General features: G+C 37.1%; 1 protein-coding gene across 5 annotated transcripts in view; it reads left to right on the forward strand.

Annotated features, from left to right (window-relative positions):
• Window positions 1–1,986: 1,986 nt before the first annotated feature.
• The window catches only part of NIPBL (NIPBL cohesin loading factor), a 175,427-nt gene continuing 163,516 nt past the window's right edge, over window positions 1,987–13,897 (forward strand). For 4 of the 5 annotated variants that reach the window (XM_074357167.1, XM_074357180.1, XM_074357187.1 and 1 more), the window contains exon 1: window positions 1,987–2,124. The gene's annotated coding sequence lies outside the window, so the exon portion shown is untranslated. The remainder of the gene's footprint in view (window positions 2,125–13,897) is intronic. The other variant, XM_074357175.1, reaches the window with a different exon arrangement.

A 13,897-nucleotide genomic window follows, 5' to 3' on the forward strand; every position in this document is an offset into this window, starting at 1 on the left:
CGGATATATACTTGCTGAAAGAACTTTTCCAGTGTTGCTGGATTGGGACTAAGCCAACCAAATTCTCACATACTTTAATTTAGTGAAAACAGCATGATTTTGCAAGAAAGAGGGCAGACAGGATGAAGAACACAGTTTGTAATTCAGGAAGAGAGAAAGCTAACTGGCTCAGTAGGAATATGATCGTATTATTTACCGATGGACTGTCCTCTAGCAAGCCCATTCACAGAAACTTGAAAACAATTATCACTAGTTTGTAGACTTCTAGGGCTGTGGAGGGCTTTCAACTGTCTAGAAGTAGACTTTTCCTAGAACAGAGGTCTGGCTGGCAAGGCTGCCAGTGCAGCCCCCACCCTCGCGTCACAGCGCGCGTGGCCTTTAAAAGGCCGCGGTCAGGGCTTTGGCTTTTACTCTCAGCTAGATGCAAGGCAATTGCAAAGTCTAGAGTAAAGTGACAAGATCTGCCTTAGTCCTTTTAGTGATTTTTGAAGCAAAAGTTATATCCTGTAGTCATATTTTCCTGTTTACTTTTTAGCGTATTGGTACATACACAGATACATAAACAATATAATTAATGTACAATTCAAGGAAATTCATGAAAATACAACACAAATTTCATTCCGTTTGCGTAAAACCCGCTTACCTACTGCATTTTTTAACCTGAAGAATAGCCCCCTTTTAATTTACAGAACTTAAAGGTGAACTTTGGAACGATAGTTATTTCACGTTTCTGTAAGAGGCTACAAGAGGCACGGTGCGGTACACATAATCACATTTGTACTCCAGCCTTGGCCAGCACATCAGTTTCAGAGGTAAAGAGGAAAACGACGTCTGAAATCGGCTGGCCCCAGGCCCACCCGCAGCCCGCCGGCTCTCCCCGCGCGCTCGGCTCCACCCACACCTAAAGAGGGGCGCGGACCCGCTCCTCACTCGAACAGCGTCGCCTACAGGCCTTTATCCCGACTGTTAGGCAAGAGCCAAAACCACCGCCAACAAAAAGCAAGACCAGAAAAGACCACATATTTCCAGAAATAAATGCATCACAAACACGATTCCAATTCAATCCCGCTGGGAATCTTCGTCTTCTCCACGGGTTGCGTTCTTACTCCGCAGCAATAATGCAGAGACGGGCGTAAAGTCCGGCCTCTCAAAAAGACATAAGGGTGTACGATACATCCATCCACCCGGCTGCAGGGACACCATTTAAAAAATGCACCGTCGCCGTCGGATCGCCGGCGTCCTCTACGTGGCCGCCCCGAGCTCGGCTCCCTAGAGCTAATGAGCAGCTGGGGCAGCGTGCGCGGCCTGCGAGCCGGTCCCGGCCTGAGCGCCCCCCACGCACACAACCACCACCGAACTCGGGCCCAGCTCCGGTGGGCCTCCAGGAAAATAAAGACCGGGAAGCCCCGGCCCGCCCGTGCCGTAGCGAAAACGCCGCTCCGCTGGGTCGACACTAAAAGGCAACATCCACAGCCGCCTCGAGGAGAAGGGTGGAGAGGAGAGCCGCCGCCGCCCGGCCAGGGTGCGGTGCGGTGCGGTGCGGTGCGGCGCACCGCGCGCTGCCGTGCGGTGCGGTGCGGCGCGGCCGAGGACGCGAGGCGAAGTGGCGGCGGCGGCGCGGCGGTGGCGGAAGTGGAGTGGGGAAGAGGGGGTGGTTGTTAGTGTTTGGCGCCGGCGGAGGGAGTCATTCCTGCAGCTGCACTTCCGGTCGGCATTTTGTTCTGAGAGGGAGAGACGGAACGAGAGAGAGACACACACAGGGCTCCTTCCCCCCCGCCCTCCCCCCCCTCCCTCCGTCGGTACCGACTCACCCGACACCACCAAGCCGCAGGGAGGGACGCCCCCGCCGACTGGAGGATTGGTTCCCGGGCCGGCGGCGATGCCCCCCCGGTAGCTCGGGCCCCCGGTCGGGTGTTTGTGAGTGTTTCTATGTGGGAGAAGGAGGAGGAGGAGGAAGAAGAAGCAGCGATTTGTCTTCTCGGCTGGTCTCCCCCCGGCTCTACATGTTCCCCGCACTGAGGAGACGGAAGAGGAGCCGTAGCCACCCCCCCTCCCGGCCCGGATTATAGTCTCTCGCCACAGCGGCCTCGGCCTCCCCTTGGATTCAGACGCCGATTCGCCCAGGTAAATTCCTGCTCTTTATTTCGGCGGCGGCGGCGGCGCCAGGTCCTCAGCGTCTCTCCTCCTCGCTCCCCTCCCCGCCGTTTCCTTAGCGGCCCCAGGTCTCCTCCACGGGCGAGTCTAGAGTTCGCTCCTCTCTGGTGGCAGCCGCCCTGGGTGGCGGTGGTTTTGTACCCTCTCCCGGCCGGCTCCGGTGGCGGGGACTGGGCTCCTGCCGGGCGGCCGGGGAGGCGTAGGCCCGACGGAGAGTGCAGGCCGCGGGCCAGCGGAATCTACTTGAGCTCGGGGATTAGGAGAGCTCCGGGCTGAGCGGAGCTACTGCTGGTCGGTGACAGGCCTCGCCCGGGAGAAGAGCCGTAGCTAGTGAGGAGGCGGAAACAATACAACTAACAGCAAATGTGCCCTGGTCGTCCCCATATTTACAACTTTCCTGGTCCGGGAGTGGGGAACGTCCCAGTGAAACAAACAACCCCCCTTCTTCCCCCTGTGACCCCATGAAGGGAGGAAGTAGTTTCAGTTAGTGAGACAAATGTAAATACTCAGACACGGATCCAGTGCTAATTCTTTTCCTGTTTAAAACTTGTTTGGACGTTGGAAAGTTAATCAAGACTCATTTTCCTTTTAAAAAGAATCAAATCGTCCACATGAATATTTAATATGGAAAACCGTAGTGTGGTAGACACTGCATATGACCCCCCCACCCACGCAGAGAGCTTTTATGTTGTTGTTTGACAGTGTTGCACCTGGGCTTTTTATTCAAAGACAAGTATAAAGTACTTGACAGGTTTACCCTGCCACTTTATATTTGTATGAGTTATATGAGATCAGTTTTAAACGACTGTACATAAAACACTGAGGTACTTCCTGATCTAAACATGTAGGAGCTTAAAAAGAATTTTACATGTTCTGAGAATTGTTCTGAGATACAGGTAAAACCAATTTTCTTTAAAAGGATAGAAATTAAGTTATGCTTAAAAATCCCTGGGAAGTTAAAAAAAAAATGTAGAAGGTGCCATCCTTTCATGTCAGGGCAGATCTTCTTGAGGTCCCAGGATTGTCATTGGCTGTTTGTGCCCATGATGTTTGACTGTGTAACGAGAGAGGTGTCATTTTAATAGGTCAAATGTATCTGTAAATGCTGGGAAAAAATATCAATTCTATCTTAACAAATTCTAGTTCACGAGTAACTTAAGTGTTTAGAGCTTGTTTATTATGGAGGTGTTGGTAATGTAGGTTGGTATAAGGGAAAAGCAACCAATTTGAAACTCCTCAGCCGTACAAATTGCATAGTAAAATAAATGTATTCCTACGTTAAACTATTTTGATACTTTGTCTCATATTTAGTGAAATAATACTTTCGTTGGTTAAAATGAAGCAACACTGATCAACAAAGTCCCTTGTTTTATTAGTGGGTGTTACATTGGTTCGGATTTTTTGTGTCTCTTTTTAAATTATTATTGTCGTTGTAGACCAAGTAACTTTTCTGAAGGTTATTTTTGAGTTTAGCACCCTGCTTAAAATAAACTGTTCCACATTTCCTGCAAACGTATGGATAAATGTTAAAAAGAGTGAAGTTAATATAGCTGTCACGTACTAGGCATGTTTTTAATGCTATAAATCCGTGTAGTAGTCAGTAGCGTGTCCGTGATTTGTATTGGTCAGGGAGCAGTTTGAATTTTAAAAAGCCTGAAGCTCCTGCTGAGCCCCAATCCCGGCCTCCCTCCCTCCCACTAATCTCCCATTCCTGTCTTTGTGCTGCCTGCTCCTGTTAGACACTGTTTTCTACAGGGCCTCAGGCCTACACTAGGTGGGGGGCGTGCGAATGGGGAGGGGGTAAGGATACAGAAGGAAGGAACAGTTCACATCTTCAGCGGAAGGTTTGGGGGTGGGAGGTGGGGTAAGGGCGTCAATATAAATGCTTAAAAGGTCCTTCTATGAACCTGTGATTGTCTTTACAACTTTTATTTAAATAAAATACTGAGACGTATAAGGGATGAACATACTTCTGCTAAAGGTAATGGAAAGAGGAGGTCTGCTTGCTTAGTTTTTCATCAAGGGGAGCAACTTATTTTTAGAGTTTTATAGTGAAAGGGAGCTTTCTTATATCACTATGTTAGATATCTATGTGATTGGTTTTTTTATTCTAACTTTGGAATTAAAGTGAATTAGTTCTTACAGATCTTATTTTCCTAACTCTACGTATGTAGTAATCTGTAAGTAATATAGGTGGTGTGATAACTTTAATTAAGATAGCTTAAATATTTCTTTAAAGTAGATTGAAAATGTTTTTTGTTTGGCCAAACCAATTAAATTGGTATTTTTAAAGAAGACATTGTGAAAGTGGAGTAAAACCTAAACTTGTACTTTACATTTTTGATAACTTAGTTGGAAGGAATAATTTGTGTTTCCCTAGAAATTATGAATAGTCTTCTCTACCTCCCTTGTATTGGTTGGGACAGTCACCAGTGGCTAATCTTGTATTTCTTTCTTTCTTTCTTTCTTTTTTTTTAATTCAGTAAAAGGAGACAACTATAAGTGTTCCAGAAACCTTACAATGCTAGTTATATTATTTGGAGAAATATTTCCTGATATACCTGAAAGAAATTTCAACAGTATGGTTTATTTTTCTTGAGTTTGCACAATTATCAATAACTTATAATACTTACTTGAAAAGAAAACAATTTTAAAGTATATCATGAAAGTCTAGTAAACTAAGTTAAAGTTGAATATTAAATACTTAATTGTTTTTAGTGTTTTGAGGCAAATATATAGGATGCTTCCTTTTGAAAGCTGTTCAACAAATTTGTTTACTAAAGTTATTTGAAAGCTTTTGAACCTGCGTTAGGGATCATTATAATACTGTCCACCTTTAAGAAGAAAAAAATTATATTTGAAGAAAGGAAGACTATTTCAGATTCTCTTTGGGGACGAAAAGTGAGAGTTTTCAGTGTGATAGTAAACCTAATTTTGGTTTTCTGCATAGTGATTATTAAATTTCAGCAGTATTATGAACAAAGCTATACCAATTCATACATGAAATTTTCTTTATTTGGAGCCAGACTCCCCAGCCCAAGCTTGTATTTTCTAAGGCTTCCTAAACTAATTTCATATTTAATTTTTTGGTACCAGTCCATCATCAGACTGCTATAGAGACATTTGAACCCATCTGTGTTATATTTTGACATACCCTATTGTATTTTTTACTCACTCAAAATAAGATGTAAAAAAATTAATAATACAAGAGTAAATTAAAATTAAAGAGTTTGAGTTTTACATAGTTTCTTTTAACTTTTCCCACCTTATTACTTATTAGGAAAAGCATAATTTGTAAGTAATTATGAAATTTAAAAATGATGTAAGATTTCAGTTTTATATAAAATGATTGGGGAGACTGAGGTAAATAAAAATTCCTTTTAGAGAAATGCAACTTCAGTTCTGTTTATCACATTTATTTGCTGTAAAATGAGTAGGAAATTACTGACTAGGAACTTTACAGAAGCCTGGTAATTAAATGTTTAGTTGATATGTTTATTTTAATTTCCTGAGCATACTAAGTTGGCTTTGGTGGCAATTTATGGTCTTACATAACCTTAAAAATAATTTTAATATATACCTTTGAGCAAACTTTTTTCTGTTTTTAGCAGTTGTCATTAATAATTATCTTTCTATTTTTAAACTGGTCCTTTATCAAGGTGACCTGAGTTCATTTATAAATATTCTCATTTCCCTGTGAAATAAATGACCATCATGATTTCCATTTTTTCATGAAAAACTTGACACTCAGAGGCCACGTGATTTGTATAGATTCATGTAGTGAGTTAGTAGGAGAATGAGGTTTTTTTCTTATTAGATTATATTGCTTTAAGAAATGTGTGAGCTTTGGTCCTGATACTGTTTGTGACTTTTTCAGTTATCTGAGTCCAAGGTGCTTTTCTCATCTCCATAGAGAGATATGATACTTGTCTTTTGGTTTTATTTTCCTGTTATGAAAATAGTACTTTTACATTAGAAATCTTGACCTTGTATGTATATGTTTGGTGTTTGAGTGGCTGAATTTGTTTACCCATGTCCCGCCTAAGGAATGTAAATGAATTAACTATATTTGTAGTAAATAACAATTCTTGAAAGTTTTACTTTCATACTATTTCTTACATTGAGTGGGATTTTAGTGTTTCTAGTTAATTTAAAAGCAATTTTAAAAACCACGTCTCTTTATTTAAGGCCATGATTGTAATTTTAAAGAGTATTTCATGTGCTCAGAATTTTTTGCCCAAGTAAGTTAAGTAATAAAAGTGTTTTTAGATACTTGTCTCATGTACCGTTTTGCTTGATGTAAATCTGGAGTCAATTTTAATGAATTGGGTTTTGTTAGATTGAAGATGTTTCAAGGCATGTTCCTTTCTATTCCCAAAGTGATATTACTGGGAGAGATCATTTCTTGATATAGCATTGCCAGCTAGATTTTAAGGGCTTATTGTGGTTTGCCAGAAATTGTGTTAAGGATGTATGTTCCTGTAATATTATCTCATTTAATTCTAACAAGGTCATGAAATAGAAACAATTATCATCTGCAATTTACAGATGAAGAAACTAAGGCTAGAAATGTCAGAAAATTGTCCGTTGTCTTATAATTAGTAAATGATTCATTCTTCAGGATTTAGGGTTCCACATTTCTAGTTTAGTACATTTTTAATACTATCTTTTGTTGCTCAGTTGATTCAGTACTTACAAGTCATGTAGTCAAGGAAATTGTCTACTTTAGGCAAAGAACTAAAATAGAATTCAGACTGTATATCCTAAATATAATAATTTTGAAGTCAGCAAATTTTTTCTGTCTTATAATTCAGCTTTGAGTTTCTTAATCAATCTGAATTTTTTACTTTTTTTTTAAATAATTGAGTTGAAATTGTCAAAGCATCTTTTTAGAAAGGAAAAATTCAGCTTTAGAGTGATTATATTCATAGAAACTTTTATGACCAATTGTAGTATAGTAAATGAATCTATAAATTAGTATGACCAATTTTTAAAATTCCAGTATTTATGTAGGCAAAGAATGTTGATTCTTTCAAAGTCATCAACTTGGGTAGTTGTGCACTTATTCCAGAGCTGTTGCCATTATATACACTCTTATGGAAATTGCTTTAGAGACTCTGAGATAGTCTTTTTCTTATCCTTAATGGCAAATATTTATCTTCAGGGGTGAATTTGAGTTTTAGAGACAGTGAAAAGTAATTTAGAACTTAGTTTAGAAAAATTAAGTTTTAAAATTTGGGAGGATCAGGCACTGTGCTGAGTGCTTTACACTTTGTAATATGTAATATTATTGGGTGATTTCCATGGGTCAGAAAGTGCCAGGGGCTTTATATGGATTTTCTCAATTCTTCAAAGTTTAGTGTCCCTGAGTTCGGTTTATTTATTATCCTAAGATAATTTGAGAAAACTGAGGTATAGAATGATTAAGTGACTAGCCCAAGGTCCCACAGCTAACAAGTGGGAGAAAGTGGAGAAAGGACTCCAGAGCTGATGCTTTCTTTACCCATCAACTTTAACCACTGCACTGTTTATCGTGATTTGAACCTCCCAACTACCAGTGAGGTTAGTGATAACGCTCTTGTTTTACAGACAAGGAAATTGAGGCTCATCGTGTTTAAGAAACTTGTCCCCGGGTGGCAAATCTAGCAAGTGTTACAGATAGTATTCCAACTGAAATATGTCTAATTCTAAAACTTATGTCCCTTGCATTCTACCACCCTGCCTTTTCAAGATTTATAATATTTTCTTAATAAAAAGGGCAGGCTTGGTTATAAAGTAGTGAGACTTGTTTTTTTCTATGTCGCTTATAAAGAGATCCTGAAGATAATTTAATAAGACAATTTCTAAATTTTTTTGGTCAGTTAATAACCACTTCATTATTTGATTACAGTCTTTTAAAGCAAACCTTCTTAATTTACACCATATATAATATACAAAATGTTTCTATGTACAAACATACGTTTAAATAGGCTGTTGAAGTTTAAATATATGCATGCTGTATCTGTGGAATCGATAGCTTTTGAAAATGTGGAAAAGTCATTTTATTTTTATAATATTGTGATTCTTGACTTATTTTTTATAAAAACACTAAGCATTAAAAAATATTCTCAAGAATACATTAAATTTCCAACATAATTTATTTAGGTAAATTGTTTTGCCATTTTACATGTGTGTAACATTTAACATGAATATACCAAACTCTTAAAGTTTTCTTTTGTATATATTTGCCTTTGGACACAAAAGAAAAACTTTTTCAGTATGCAAAAACATGGAATTAGCAACATTAATTAGTTTATTTATTAAAATAACTTTGTATACTTTTGCGTTTCCTGAGAAATTCAGAAGCTGTGACATAATTTTGACATATTAGATTCCTTTTTGTTAGAATTAGTGTATTAGAGTTACTTGTACTTCTCAATCCTTTAGTCTTGTGCCAGGGAAATGTGTATATACTTGTTTTTATGTGAATACTATTTTTTAAAAATTGTCCTTGTTTCTAGATAGCTTAAAAACTAACAATGCTTGAAATACTAGTGAATTATTAAAACTCAAAGTATAGTTTACTCTAAAAATATTAATTTTATAATTATATATTTTATCTTTTATTTACAAACAAACATGTCCTTGAAATTAATCCTAGTAAAGGAATATATCACTGAGTTTTCTCAACACTGCTACTTGGCAACCCTTTCAGGATTTTATTTTATTTGTTATGTTAGTTTGTTTGTTTTTCCATACTTGCTGTATGTATTTTTTTAATTGAAGTACAGTTGCTTTACAATGTTGTGTTAGTTTCAGGTGTACAGCATATTGATTTAGTATTTTTGCAGATTATAGTCCATTATAGGTTAATACAAGATAATGGATATAATTCTTTGTTCCATACCATATCTCTTTGTTGCTTATCTTAACCCTTTCAGGATTTTAAAACCTGCTTTTAGTTATCTTTATCTGATTGGATTGTATGTTGCCAATTTCTACTTAAAGTAATTGATAATTTGAGTATAGGCTATATGTAATTTATGACCAAATTGAAATTTCACGTGAGTATAAATTGGGCCTAACCCCCTTAAATTGGTGCACATAACATAATACTTTTTCCCCAGGGTTCTGCCTATGCCTCAAAAAACTCTTAAGATTGAAAGTTGAAATGTAATGGCCTAAAAGCTACTGTTATCATTCTTTTCCCCTTTGAGAAAAGAATTAAGAATCCAGTATTTATGCTACAGCCTACTTCAGGTTATCGCGAAAGACATATATGACCTGCCTTTTAACTCTGCTAATCTTTTTATTCTTTTCTTTCTCTTTCCTCATTTATCTCTTCCTTTCTCTGTCAGCATCCATTCAATCTTTATCTCCCCCTAAGCAAATTTTTACATAGCTTGGTGAATATAGATGGTTTATTGTTAATGTTAATGAAACCTAGAGCAGTTTAAAAGGCCTCAAATTCTGAGATCTCCCTAACTTCAAAATATTGCTGGTGAAAAGGCATTGACATTAACTGTGAAAGTGTAGCATTCTTACTTTGTTCTGGAGATGCATTACTTCTTAAAACATCAGCTCAAGGACCAGAAATTGTTTTTAAGGAGAAAGAAAAAGCATGGCCTTTTTGGTAAAAGTTTCCCTGGCCATTCCATTTCATAGCATTTGTCAGATTATTGCTTGTGTCTCTTGATAAAATAATTTGTTCCTGTGTCTGTCAGCCATACTAAACCACCAGGTCTATGAGAGCAAGGAGACTGTTATTTCCATCTTTGTCTGTAACACCATCACAGTGCTTGTCCTGTGTTGTAGGTATTCATTACATTTTTGTTCAGTTGATTAGTTAAAATTAAACTGTAGGATAGTTCATAAAGATATATTTCTAAATCTAGGATTAGTCAATGGCAAATACATTTTTGTGTTAATTTCAGAATATAATTTTCTTGGATACAGATATGTCCTTGAGGCTTCTTGTTTTTTGGGTAAGCACATTTTATTTACATAATATCCCTACAATATACACATAACTTATGTATAAAAATAAATTAAAGAAAAATTTAAAACAGAGTTCTTTTTTTAGCTGTTGGGGTTGTGAAGCATTGTAAGGATTTTTTGTTTTGCCCCCTTGGGCAGTAGAATTGGGAGTAAGATACTGGATTTGTTGAAGGAAGGTATCTAAATACTTTCTTGTTTTAAACTTAAGACTGGTATATTACAACTGTTATTTTCTTTGATAATTTAAGTATTATATATAATACCAATTAAGATAAGTCAACTGTAATGAAAAATACATTACAGCACATTAAAAATACTATTCAAATAAAATAGTGGTACGATTACCGAGTTTTTTAAAAATAAGATGTATTTAGGTTTAATTTACACAATAAAATTCACTATTGTAAGTGTCCAGTTTGATGAGTTTTGACAAATATTGTCTTGTAACTACTACCTTAATCAAGACACATGATACTTCTATCACCCAATAAAGTTCCCTTATGTCCTTTTATAATCTGTTTCCTACCCCCAATCTAGCCCCTGGCAACCAGATCTAATTTCTGTCCCTATAGTTATGCGTTTTCTAGAATGTCGCCTAAGTGGAATCATACAGTGTGTATATAGGCTTCTGTATCTGGTTTCTTTCTTTCTTTCATTGGCATAATGCTTTTGAGAGTCACCCATGTTCGTACATGTATTAGTCGTTTTTTGATGTCTGGATTTTGAAATTGAATTTAATATACTCTTTAACTTTGGTACTGCCCTGTCAGAAAATACTTCGAACAGTTTTAGGTATTTGTCTCAGATCTTGCAGCTGCTGTATGATTGGACATACTTTTTCTTGCCCTTGTTTATCACTCAACTCCAGACATCTTTTAATTCACATTATTATTGAGTGGCATTTATTTTACTAGTTAATTCTGTTGGATTAGGTGCTCTACCAAGCAGGTAAAGTAGACATTGCTCTCTTTTTCATCGTAATTAAAATAGATAGCATCATGAACATACAGCACTAGAAACTGGAACAAGAAATGAGGAATGGTACCATACTAACTCACCAGACATTGAGTTTACGTTTTGTGGGTTTAATGTTTGTTGTTTATACTAAAAATAGAGCATAGGATATAGTGAAGAACAGTCATTGTCAGAGGAAAAAGAGCTAGCAACAGAGTCTACAAATGAGAGAGATTCCTGAACCCAAGGGAGAAAGCTGTTCCAAAAAGGAAGGGGGTGGGGGGAACAAAAAAGGTGGGCAAATAAAATGACCCTTTTCTCATTTCTACCGCAGTTTTCAGTAAATAATACTACATCTCTGACTTTCAGCATTAGAAGAGAGACAATGACTGTTCTATTGCTATTCCCAAGGTGGTTCTTTAAACTTCGTTCTACTCTCTTTTCCTACTTATTTCTTCTATTCACTTGGCTTTTTTACATGCTGATGGCTCACAGATCTATCTCTAGAATATACTCTTCTGAGACAGATTCAGCTGTCTTACCAGGCACCTCTTGATGTCCCATAAATACTGTAATTTCAAAAGTAGTATATAAATCTGAACTTCTCTCTCAGTTCCCTCCTACCCATACCCCCTCCCACCTAGAAAGAAAGCTTTTCTTGGAACTGTGTGAAGTAGGTTAATATTTTTACCATCAACTCAGTTGCCTAAACTAGAAACTTGTTGATAATGCTTGACCCTTCTCCTTTTGTGTATCTCCATACCAATTGTTCATCCATTCTGATATTCATAACACCTCCCTGAATACCACTTGAGTCCATCTCTCCTTTACTGTTTGATTCTGATAGTGGGTATGTCAGATGGAATAACTTATCAGATGGGATAACTTCTAGCATTTTTGAAAAGATTTAGAGGTTTTTAGGGTTAGGATACTTTTTGCTCATGTGCTCAGTCTTTGGTATTTAATATTAAGGTGTAATCTGCAATAACATTCATGCTTTATAGCCTAAATGTGATTGTCCTCCGTACCCATTTCCATTATATCTAAGATCTAAGACTTCTTACTTAGAGCCCAGTGTATCGAGTAGAACAGTTTGAACTCAGTCTTTATCTTTCTGTGCCTGCCTTTTGTTAGAGTACTACATTTCATGGATGTGTACATTCATTTCAGTACTGTGTGTTTGTGTTCAGGAGCAGAGTCTGAGTTGAGAAGAAAATGGGAACATAGGAGCAAAGGTAAAGGAAGGGCTTTTTAATTGACTTTCCTATACTGTGGAAACAAATTACTTGAATAAAATTTTCGCTTTTATTGTAGATAAAAACACTAAAGAAGCGAATGCAGTGGGATGTGATACCATTCAATTGCTAGGCATGCAAACATTTTAAATGACAAGAGTCAGATATATTGTAGCTGTGTTACTTGTTTGTGAGTTTGGAAATTGTTGCTCATGGTTTTGTATAACCTTACAGTGTTTCTTGCTTGGAATAAGAAGTTACTCCCTTCATTCCCTAATTTGAACAAAGGGGTCTGCTTAGAGTTATTGATTTAAATAACCCTGGTATCTTTTGTGAAGGGCATCTTAAAATTTGATACTATCTTAAAAAACATTTTCTTCACTCTATCTGGAATTTTTAACTAAAGAAATAATAGGTACTATATTTTGCTTTAATGCTAATTACCATGTTTTTGAGAAAATGGAATCAGTCCAAAGGCTGTTTGCAAAGATTGATGATATAATCCTTCCTAGATACTGAGTCTATGGTAGCTTGCACTTAGTAAACACCCAACAAACAATTGTTGATAACGTGAATTTGAATTGTATTTCCGTTTTGAGATATAGGACTGATTGGAGAAACATTAGATGGGTGGAGCTTGCTGAATATTGAGCAAGTTTGATAGAAGAAAGAAAACACAGAGCCCAGAAAAGTTAGGACAGCATTTAAAGTAATTAAATTGGTGTAATTTAATTAATTGTATTTGGACACTTAGGTTTGCCTAGCTGAATAAGGGGAAGATCTATATACAGAAGTGTTGTTTTTTTTTAATTGTACTATAGTCAGTTTACAATGTTGTATCAATTTCTGGTGTATAGCATAATGTTTTAGTCATACATATACAGAAATATATTCATTTTCATATTCTTTTTCATTATAGGTTACTGCAAGGTATTGAATATAGTTCCCTGTGCTATACAGAAGAAACTTGTTTGTCTATTATATATATATAGTAGTTAATATCTGCAAATATCGAACTCCCAGTATATGCAGAAGTGTTTTTGAATTTTTTCTGTTCTTTTATACCCACTTCAATTTTGCTTCTGGTTTCAAATATTACCTCTGGATGTCCATCTTCACGGGTAAGGGGCAATTTAGTAGGCTCAGGGCTAAAATGACCTATATAATCCAGATATGCATAGTAGGACTTGGGAGGTGTTGGTGGGAAAGGGAGAGGTATTGTAGTTCTTTAGTCATTTCTAACTTTTTTTTTTTTTTTTTTACTGTATGTCAAAGTGCCATTGCATGTTCTCAGTATTGAGATGAGGGGGCCTAAACACTATAAATTTTAAATGACTTAATTTTTTACAATAAGCTTGTGACTGCCTAGGATGAAGTTTAGTATCTGAATCTCTAGTATGCTACCTATTTGTTGAGCCATGCTGCCACCTATGCTCATTATCATATGATTTTAGTGATTCGGTTTTCAACTAGAAGATAAGATAGTGAACAAAATTTTAGTGTTCTTTATAAAAATTTCATAGTTCAGCAACTCTCCATTCCCTTAATTTTCTTAGGAACCAAAACTACTTATAGTT

Source organism: Camelus bactrianus, chromosome 3 (genome assembly GCF_048773025.1).
Source record: "Camelus bactrianus isolate YW-2024 breed Bactrian camel chromosome 3, ASM4877302v1, whole genome shotgun sequence".
Classification (NCBI taxonomy): Eukaryota; Metazoa; Chordata; class Mammalia; order Artiodactyla; family Camelidae; genus Camelus; species Camelus bactrianus.